General features: G+C 34.9%; 1 long non-coding RNA gene across 2 annotated transcripts; it reads right to left on the bottom strand.

Moving 5' to 3' along the window:
* Positions 1–6,303: 6,303 nt before the first annotated feature.
* Positions 6,304–8,757, bottom strand: LOC126689033 (uncharacterized). 2 transcript variants are annotated; one of them, XR_007644402.1, is made up of 6 exons: positions 8,520–8,757; positions 8,224–8,400; positions 7,664–7,824; positions 7,261–7,430; positions 6,578–6,684; positions 6,304–6,475 (listed from the first exon to the last, which is right to left on the bottom strand). It is a non-coding gene; the product is annotated as an uncharacterized LOC126689033 (long non-coding RNA). The 2 variants fall into 2 exon arrangements; XR_007644401.1 differs by having other exon boundaries at positions 7,664–7,804.
* Between the last annotated feature and the right edge of the window lie 2,769 nt (positions 8,758–11,526).

Raw genomic sequence — 11,526 nt, 5'->3', positions numbered from 1 at the left:
TAGCACTTGCTGCTGCCCTCCATACTAGATTCTTTAAAGTTTCATCGTTTCATCTAGTGTTGACGTTATTGCATAGATGATGAAGGCAGTAACGATGTTCTATCATGGGAAGTTGCAAAAAGTCTCAACTAGTGTCTCTAAAGATAGCTTGTATCCTAGGGTGTTTGTTTGATATGACACATAAATCGCTTTAGTTGGTAACATACCTTTCTATACAAGTCAAGAACCAACCCTAAGTCTCTATGCTTTCGCTCTCAATAACGACGAAGGCTAGTGGATAAATCTTATTATTAGCATCAATCACTATTGCAATCATTAATTTCCCTTTATATTTTCTGTAGAGGTGGGTTGCATCAATGCTGATCACAGGCCTATAGTGCTTGAACCCAAAAATAGATGGACGAAACACCCAAAATACGGACTTAAATGTACAGGTTCCCCGTTCGTAATTATGTCCACTAGTAACTTATATTTTGTACTCGGACTTGCATCCTTAAGTCCTGCCAAAAAACACGGCAACTCTGTATACGACTCCTTAAAATCCCTGTGTATAGCTGCAACGACCTTTTGTTTGCCGTCCCATACCTTATAGGTGAACCATAATAATTACATTAGAAATGAATACAAGTTAAATAATTAAAACTGAAGAAAACAAATCAAGACTTCTAAAGCTATAAGATGAAGATAATATTTTTTCTCTCTCCTTTTATTGTTTTTTCTTATTTTCTTTTTATTAAAACTATAGATGTTTGTTTAATTGAAATGTCAAGAATGAAGATGCTTATCAGATATGATCCATGTGTCACATGCATTTAGTGATTCACAAAACATTTAGAGTGTCACATGCATTAATGATTCACGAAACAGGTTTCTGCCATATACTTCAAATCACCACCTAGCCTTTATTCTTTTTTTTTTTTTTTTCAATCTCAATTTTCATAATATAAGGTATTCATGGGTCTTGGGAAAAAAGATCATTCTTATATTTCCATGAAGATTGATGTCTCCACATTGTATAGAATACATTGTAGTGAGATACATCGTATTTTAAGTCTGCCAAAACAAGGTGGCGTAAGAATTTTATCTTATACGCCGAGTCTTCTCGTATATAGCGCTCAAGTACGTATGCTAGGAATGCCAAATCAAGCATCCGACCATCATGAACATTCCGAATTTTGTCGCACATGTGGGCTCTTGCATTTTGTGATCTTCCAAATATTGTCTCCCTTGCAACAAATTGCACAGACTGACCATGGACAGGAATCATCCTCGTAACTCATCATAAGCCTCTCTGAGTCTGAATGCTCAGTTTTGAAGCTAAAATTCTCCCACACTGCGTACCAGGTCAACGCATGTCACACTGCCGATTCAGTTGGGAATACCATCCCTTTCATTTACTGCTCCCCAGGCTACCAACTTGATACTGCCGTTTGCATAACCGGTCATAGATTAAACATATTATCCTAAGTGTTTTTAGTGAACCATTTTGGCATAAGATCAGGACCAGGGCATGTGTCTTTATTCTCTCCTACATGCACCTCTTTGATATGATCAACATCCTCATGTTCACCCACGGCATCGATGAGCTCCTCGAACTCATCTCTAGTAACATCAATATGGGTTGCATTGTCACCAAGTCTGTGATCATCTTCATTTTCGGATGTGCTCCCATGCACCTCGTCATGAGATAAATGCTTTCTTTCATGCACTTCCTGGTACCCTTCCTCCTTCTTAATTAAGTTCACATGCGGAAATGTCTGCCACGGTTCACTGCCATACCCATCTCCTATGTTCTCTACATACCATTGATAAGACTGTAACGGTATTGAGTCAATGTACTTATCTACAATTTCATCCAAAATGGTATGTTGTGAATCCTATCCAGCATCTACTATAACGGGCTCAATAGTGACTTAGAGATCCGAAGCAATGAATCCCTTCACTAGCATTTGTTTAATAAATTCCCACATCAGCTTCACTTTGGCACCGCCCGATGACTGTAGTGAATTGTAGAAAACTTGGATGTCTACAACCCGTTGAGGTGCTTGATACACAATGGAAATGTTATGCCTAGAGTGGTCCAACCCCATCGCCGTCAATATTCTTTATTGCAATTTCCTAAGGCTTATCCCACGCTTCACCTTAACACATTTGTGCTTTTAGTTCGAGCCTTGGTATGACAACCCATGCAACTCATGATAATACATTTCTCCATCGTAGTACACATAGAAATAGTGAAAACCATCATTGACCTGTTCTGAATATTGTGGTTGTCATAATCTATAACCACTTAAATAAATTAGGCATATGATAAAAAAATATATTATATTTAAACTCAACCTTCTCGACTTTGTGTATATATATATAAATAATTGAATCTCGATCATTCAAATAATTTATACATATAGACATAATATGCACTTAACCATATATATATTTTATACACATAAATAATTAATACTCAACCATTTCAACTTTATTTTACTAAGCCAATTTTTTTGTTGAGTAATGAATTCATATTACTATGAACACCCGTATTACTATAAAAGTCAATAGAACATCATATTACCTTTATCTATCAACCATATGAGTTTTATACAATTAAGCCACACATGAACTATACTTTTCACGAATTGGGAATTCAACTAACATTTATTAATATACATGTACATGCATACATACATATATACATACATATATATATATATATATATATATATATATATATAGTTTTAGCACTTGCTTATTCTAAAGGTGTTGTTAGATTGAGCCCATATTCGATTATGGAGGACTAAATTAGTGACTTGGTTTTATGACCTTTATAGTTTCTGGATTTAGGCATTGCAGATCTTAATATTGGTCTCTATCCAATGTAATGAGTTAGCATGCTTTTGTTGCTACGAAATGCTAATATTTTCAAAGGATTTGCTAAATTTTCATGTGTTTACACCCCACTAGGTTTATGTGTATAACTTACAAATTAAAAGGAATTGCATATTTTTCATCTAACAAGCAATTAGTTTTTCATGTTTCCTTGATATGGTGGTTCTAAATAAAATAATCTTACTATGCGTGCTCTCTATTTGATATCATATGGCCAAGCTTGATTCTATTATATTTGTACTCTATTTATTTTGACAAAAAAGTTATATATATATATATATATATATATATATATATATATCAGCAGTTGTACATAGTTAATATTGCAAAACTGATTACATGAAATACACCTCATGCATAAAAATTTTATATGAACCACATACAAACACAATCTGACTAAGCATTTAACTATTACCTCTATATACTAATCATAGCAGGGTTGACCCAAAGGTGGAAATGGATAGCACGTTGGTCTTGGATGGAGACACCGACATTGACAACCCAAGACTTGTAGATGGTGATCCAACTACTAGTAAGGCTTCTACTTCTTCAGACCAGTAAGGCTTCTGCCTCGTCAGAGGAAACAAAGTTGGAAAGGTAGATACTAAAAATAGTTAAGAGCTAGCGAGGGGCTAGAATGTTAAGAGGTACTTGAGTATAACAAACTCGAGTTCTTAAAAAAAACAATACTCGAGTTTAGTACTCTCGAGTACCATTCATTATGCATTAATTGAGATGGTAGACGTCAGTAAGTTGGTGTGTGTAATAAGTATAGAACTCGAGTTCTGTACTTCCTAAGTACTCGAGTTTGGTACACTCAAGTTCCTTTAATTAAATGTCCCCTTCTCTCGAACAACCACTTTGGCAATTTCTACCCAACAATAACTTCATAAACTAAAAACTACTATGGTGGAGTATTAGTCACAATTTATGTGAATTTTTTATTAATTTAACAGAAAATTGTAAAATTTATGATTAAATTTAATACCACATCAAATTATATCACTTACCCAAGTCAAAAAAAAGATACTAGTTTGACGCAAATACAAATTCTAAAACCCAATTTTTATTTAACAGCATTGCATGGTGACGCTATTTTTTTCTTAATGGTTTGAATCACAAAGCAACTCTTGTAACTTCCCCATCTACCTTCCAAGCCTGTTAACAAATGAAAGTTTGTTTCTTGAGAGAGAGAGAGAGAGAGATCATCTTATTGTACCATCGTTTGACTGGCAAGTCAGAACACTTGACCTACAATACAATGTATATAACAATCACCACAAATGGGGAGAGCCATTTAATAAAAGTGGTAAATTCATCAGTAGCACCAAGAATAATGTCGCTTTCATAAGAACATCGTTAAAATGATCCCTGGTTTTGGGTCTTAGCAATATCCTTTCTCTAGTAGCTTTTATTGAGTATTTTTATTGTTTGTTTGTTTTTAATTCCCATTACTTTGTACTTCTTTATAATATTTTATACATATCATTTGTCCCATAAGGAAGTTTCTATTTACTCCATAAAAAATAATGACTAAATAAATCAAAAATTGACATAAACTAAAGTTCATAAAAATCAACTTATGAAAAACATAGGGCAAATAAGATGACATAAACTGAAAAATCCACGTTCCTAGTTCCATTTCATGTGTAAGTTGGATAAATAACATTTTTATTTTTATTTTTATAATATTTTGAAAATAAATAATAAAAATTATCAAAAGAATTTACTCGATCCATTCCACTTTATTCCTTTACTCAACCAAGTTCAACATCATACACGTATTATTTCAATTGAAGACATAAGAGTGTAACCCAATAAGGGAAAAAAAATTGTATCCATATTTTAAATATAGAATCAAGGGGTTTCAGGTCCTCTATAGCAACATAGGTGTGTATGAGATGCACATATAAATACATTATTTTCCCTTTTATGTAAATATATTTGTACTCTTTTATGTAAATACTTTTTTTTTTTTTTGGGGAGAATGTTAAGTATTTTATCACATACACACAGAGGGAAAAAAGTTTTAAAGAAACCGATAGTAGTTTATATCCAAAAGGGCTTATGCATGAGATCGAGATCTAGTAGTTGAAGATTCTACATTTATTGGGATTACAATTGGAACTTGTCTTAATTCTTCAAAATTTTCTAAATGAATTATTAGGAAAGGGAATGAGATGTGGGTTTTAGTTAGTTCAACTGGTAAAGTCTTTAATTATTGTATAAAAGATCTGGAATTTAATCCCTACCTACACCAAAAACTAATTGGTTTCTTGGTCTGATGATAAATGATAAAGAACTATCATCAGAAGCGAATGCCATAAATTGAAACTCTCTCTCAAAAATCTACACAATTAAGTAAAAAATGTTATGAGCTTATAGGGCCAACATCACAATTTGCCCTTCTTGGTAGAAAAAACTTGACATAAACCGTTAAAACAGAAAATTCAAAGGCAATAAGTTATACATTGGCCTTGGGCAAGGACTTGAACAAGATAAAACCTAGATCTCTAAGACTACAAAGATCAACCCAAAAAAAGAAAAAAAAAATCAGATTTACCTATTTATATCTCAATGTAATTAAAAACTTTTACTCCCGTCCTCTTCATGGTAAACATATAAATAAGCAAAATTTCCATCTATCCCATGGGGAGCCTTATTGTTACGAGTTCAAATCTTCTATCCCATTCTTCCTGCTCCACTATATACTCCACAAATAAAAATATATCACATATCAATCTAATTTATTAAAATAATAGAAGACATAAATTTAGCATTTAATAAATTAGATTGATATGTGATATATTTTTATTTGTAGAGTATATAGTGGAGCAGGAAGAGTGGGACAGAAGATTTGAACTCATAATAATAGAGTCCAAATCTTCTATCTCACTCTTCCTGCTCCACTATATACTCCACAAATAAATTAGATTGACATGTGGCATATTTTTATTTGTGGAGTATATAGTGGAGCAGGAAGAGTGAGATAGAAGATTTGGATTTTATTATTACATATGGGAATGCGCTCACACACAAACACAGAAAACAATTACCACTTGCCTTCATTGAACATGTGAGATGCCATTGAATTTGACATTTTGGACTCATCCCTTTGCCATCTCCATTGTCCCTCTGCTTTCGAGTTCCCATATGGATGCTCCTTCTCAGTTAGTGAAGGCCTCTAGTCACCCCTGGAAATGAACAGGTTTGTTTTCCATCCTGATTGGATATATGATGCATCTGACCATCAGCATATGTATTGACACCTGAATCGGCATACTGCCCTTGCCGTCTCATTACTATTAACTTAACAATGCAGCTTGAATGAGAGACCTATCAAAAATAAAAGCCGCTAGTAAACACGCATACTGGAGAAGACCTTGGAATCCACATTTTAGTTTTATTTCCATAAAAGACTAAAATTAAAAGTTGGCATTTCATTCATGGACATGAAGAGACCAGTGCTTAGCATCAAATATGCCTTAACTAAAGATCAATGATCATAAGACAAAAAGATCCTATTCATCACAAAAAGATCCTATACTATTGCAAGCCCAAATCTGCAGCATTGATTCTTGAACTTGTTGAGCTGCAACATGAAAAATGAACACATCAAACTCAATCCTATATTTGTTATGCTCCAAAACAAAACATGTGAAGAAACACTAATTCAAGATTTCTAATGGCTTACCAGTACTCTCCACAGCGTCATTTTATAAAGCCCCAATTGAAAATTCAATGGCTGGTTGCTAAAGTAGTCACCAAAAGACCAAGCACAAGAAATGGCTGGGCACTTGCCTGAAACATACACATAGGATAAACATATGCTGATCAGAATTAGACATGGAAGATTATCAAAAAAGAATCAGACATGGAAGTTCACCTATAAAGCACCATTATGACATACTAAACCGCAAAGTTATCCAATTGTGCTGGTTGATCTTGTCAACTAATTGACTAAATAGTCATATCCAATTGTGCTGGTTGATCTTGTTGACTAATCGACTAAATAGTCAAATCCTAAATAGGGCTGCACTATACATTGTCCAAAGAGTATTTAGTGTACACTGACTCAAACATACCAGTCAAATTATGAACACTTCCTACAAAAATCTAATATTATACAATGTAGATTCTATATGATACTAAAGACATCTATGAATACTGTCTTTTTTTTTTTTTTTTTTTTGATAGTTATGAATACTATCCATATAGATATGTAAACTAAATGATACTTTTTTTTTTTTAATAAGTAAGACTTAACTGAAGAATAAAAATTTTAGATGCAAAGTTCCCTTGTTAAATGTATAGCCAAATAATAAGAAAAGAAAGTGCATAACTTTTGTCCATGAGTAGTTAATTTGCAAAAAGTACCTATCATTTGCTAGATTCCAAGCTTCCAGCCTCAGTTCTGGAGGTGTTTTGAGGATGGCAAGGTAGTTAGATATGAATTTATGAGGATGTTCAACATGACAAACAAATCCCATCTCTTTGAACATATATCTTTCTGTTCTGCTCAAGTCAGTCTTGAGGTCATGATATTTCTGTTGGAAAAGTAATAGGATAAACAAGGAAACCATGAGAATTTGTTGCATTTTTAGAGAAAAATAGGATAAGTGCAAAGACACCTGAAGTGCTAAAATTAACCACCTATTCAGACAAAGCCATTATACTCGGTGGTTGCCAAAAAGAAAAAGAAGAAGAAAGATTAAATTCTTGTGCCAATGAAGAAAATGATAAACAGGTTATTCCATGGAAAAGAAGGTGCGTGCTTAACCTGTGAATTAATCTCCAAATGCTCTATCGGTAAGTTCTGCATCCTACATTCTATTTTGTGGAAAGCATTAAGGACTTGTCTTGCTTTCCTTGGGCTTTCCTCCAGCTTTGATGCAAGCCACAAGCAGCTTGCAGCACCTTTCTGCAAAAAATTATCATATCCTGGAAAATTAATGGATGAGTTACATGGACATAGAAGTTTTATGCTGTTCCAAGTTTGTAACACAACCATTACTTATTGGTTGCTAAAAAAATGTAAGAATAAAAATACATTCTGGAAAACAAGGACCTTAATTCAATGAAGCTCAAGGCAACTACAGATACATTTTTTAATTTTATACATAGAAAGCAAACCCATTAAACTTCTCAGAATAGAATAGCCAATAGAGGTAGAAATTTAACAGAAAATAGCCAAACACACCCAAATCAACAATTTTCAAAACAAAATAGAAAAGGAACTCGATAAAGAGAAGATGAACCAAGCAAGCAATATTTCCAATCCATGTTTATCAAAAAAATATTTCCAATCCATTACATAAACAAAACAAAACAAACACTCACATAGAGAAAGAGAGGCAGAGATCCTATAGAGGTTACTATTAGCAGAGTCCAAAACCAAAAGCTCTCCACCAGGCAACACCTCAGCCGAGTAAGGCTCAATACCAAGCTTACTTCCATCAAACACAGTCTCCACAGTATACTCACTTTCAAACTTCATCATTGGACGGCCAGAAATTGCTGCACACATTAAAGTCCCATGAAGCCCACCATTTTAGATTACCATCAACCAAAAACAGAAAAACCCACATTAGAAAAATAAAGAAAAATGTGCCTAGTACCAGAGATCTATGCCATACCTGTTTTGGTGGTTGATTTGAGTGACCACAACCATTTCATAAAGAAAGACACAACATTTGAGAAAATCCCATTAATAATCTCTGCACCCACAATAGAAAAAAATAAATAAAGAGAGAAGGAAAGAAAGAGAGAAAGAGAAACGGGAAAAGCAAGTGTGGCTGAGTGGGGAAGTGCTTATAGGGACTAGTGAGTGAGTCTGAGAGACTAAGAGAGTGTGAGAGTTAGAGAGTATCAAATGCTGTGTGTCCGTGAGTAATGTCTTAAATATATAATGGAAGCACCAAAGGACTTGCATTCCTAGGCATTAAGGGTCCGTTTGAATACAACTTATTTTTGTTGAAACTAAAAACTGAAAATTAAAAACTGAAAATATTATAATAAAATAATTTCTAAATGAATGAATAGTGCCATGAGACCCGTGAACAGTGTATGAACAATGTCTTTTGTCCCTGCACAGTGCTCACATGTGATGTTAGTGTTCACGTGCTGAAGGAAAAAAAAACAGATGAGAGAGAGAGAGAGAGAGAGGGAGATTGAGAGTTAGACGTGAGTGAAATGGTGAGTATTAGGACGAGCCAAACCTGAGTTCATTGAACTCGAGTATGGTGAACCTGCAACCCGAGCCAAACCCGAGTTCAATGAACTTGAGTATGGTGGGCATCCTAAAACTACAACCCTAGCCATACTCGCGTTTGAGGAGCTTGGGTACTGTGTATTACACTAACACAGTACTCGAGTCCTAAGATCTCAAGTTCAAGGCACATAATACTCGAGTACCAGGTGGAATTTTTTAATGCCCAAAATCTAGCTCAGCCAGTGCCATGTTGGCAGACTCACTAGGAACTCAAGTTTCATTTAGAACTCGATTGTACAAGACTCGAGTATTAGAAAAGTGGTAGATTATTAAATACTTTCCAAACAATGCTAGATTGCCACAAACTTTACCAAAATGTGGTATTTGGCTATTTTCACCCTTGGCAGTGTCTTGAAGGAAAAGGACAAGGATGAAGAACAACCTCAAAATTCACTTTTTGATATTATATAAAGAGCATATTGAAGTTTCCAGGAAGTACTAGTTGATTATTTGGCTAGAGTTTCATTGCATACATTACTAGTCTTCTTCAAATATAATTCTGTAAGATCAAGATCTTTTTCCAATTGAGAACACCAAATAATGGCCCAAGCTTCCACAACCACTGGATAGGAGTTAGAAATTTTCTTTGCCCATCCTTGAGCAAGTTGTTCAACTCAAAGTTGAAGCCCATTTATGGGTGTTTTTCTTAGTAGGCTTTTGAAGCTCCATGTGGTGATAAAACTAGAATTGCTTGAACTTTTGTTGAAGTTGCTTTAGAAGAGAAAGTAGAGCCTGTAACTAAGAGTGTGTTTGGTTGAGTGGATTTTAGGGAGAATGAAAAAAAAAAAAAAAATGAGGAGTGAAAATTTTTTGAAGGATGTTTGGTTGAGAGGGGGAGAGAAGAAAATGATGGTTGGCCCACCAAAAAGATTTCTCTCCAAAATGGAGAGAAAACTTGGTGGGGGAAAATCTAATAGGTGAAGGACAAAAATGCTCATGTGCAAGATGCACATGGGGCTTCTTCTGTGTGTGTGTGTTCTTATTCCATTTTTATTTTTTGTTTAGGCCTGATTTTTTTAAAAGAAATTTAGGTGATTCTATTTTTTTTTTTTTTTTTGGTTGTTTGTCACTTTTTGTTTCAATTGGCCATCATTTTTTAATAAAGGTTGTAAGGTCACGATTTGAGGCCCAGGCCCAAAATGTATGAGGTCTTGGTCCAATGAGCCCAATACAATAAATTTGTAGAGAATAGGTCAAAGAATTAGGTCCTAATGAATTGGACAATGGCTAGTATTGAATTGCATGGCATTCAAACACGAACCAAGGATGATGATATCAATAAAATTTCAATCCGATCGAGGAGGTTAAATCTAGATATAATGATCACTCTAGAATATCAGAATGATTTAGATTGCTTTACTATTTTTTCTCCCTCCTTTTCGATCCCTTTCTCATGGAGGGTCTCTCACATTATATAGCCCCTTTTAGGCCATCTTAATCCTACACTTGTTGATCATCTGAGTCCCAACTTGAGTGCCCGTCCCATCAGACACCCTCTTTCAGCCTTCTGTGAGTTTTGGTAGCCAATACAGCATTGTTCAGAGGTCTTTTTCACATAAATGCTGCCAGAAAAGTAGCTGCAATGCATTTAATACGGTGGTAGCAGCTTTTCCTTAGATATTTTGTATTTCCTTCTTCCCCGTATATTTTTGAGGCACATTCCTATCGTTGGAGCCTTTGGGGGGGGGGGGGGCTCTAATTGCTAGAGCACACATTTGAGCTACAGTCATCGCATCCGATGAGGTATTCCTCCTTGGATTATCTTCTATTTATTCCCTGCTTATGAGACTTTAATTGGAGATCCCTTAACAACCATTTGCCTCTCCTCAGACTTGACAATTGTCTCTGGTGAAGCCCTAAGCCCAATATATGATCTTGGGCTCTTACCCCTACAATAGCCCCTCAAAATTTCGGTTTTTCCCTTTTATCTGAGGAGAAAAAATGGGATTTTGATATTTAAGGGATAAGACCTACTAATCCTTGATTTACACGTGTGGGAACGCAGTTTTACACGCCTCATAATTGTTATTAACGCTTCACAGCCCACGAGACATCATTAATTACTCCAGGCGGCTTTATGTCCCTCGCATCCAATGATGAGGCGCTAATCTAACGGTTGACATTTTCCCTAGAATTTTGAACGGGAGTATTCCCACTTATTCTCTCCCCCTATATAAAGCCTTAAGGGAAGTCATTCTCCTGTTTTCTTCAAAAAACCTTCAAGTGCTCCAGAGAACTTTAGCGCCTCGTCTCACAAAACACTCTAAGTTCCTGAGTCTCCATAGTTGTTTCTTGTAAGAAGTCTTTGCAAATCTTTCTGAAAGTTTTAGAGGTTTAGCATATGTGTTCCCATAAGTCTTTCATTTCTTTAT

Source organism: Quercus robur, chromosome 1 (genome assembly GCF_932294415.1).
Source record: "Quercus robur chromosome 1, dhQueRobu3.1, whole genome shotgun sequence".
NCBI classification, from domain to species: Eukaryota; Viridiplantae; Streptophyta; class Magnoliopsida; order Fagales; family Fagaceae; genus Quercus; species Quercus robur.
This window is presented reverse-complemented; position numbering and strand designations above follow the sequence as displayed.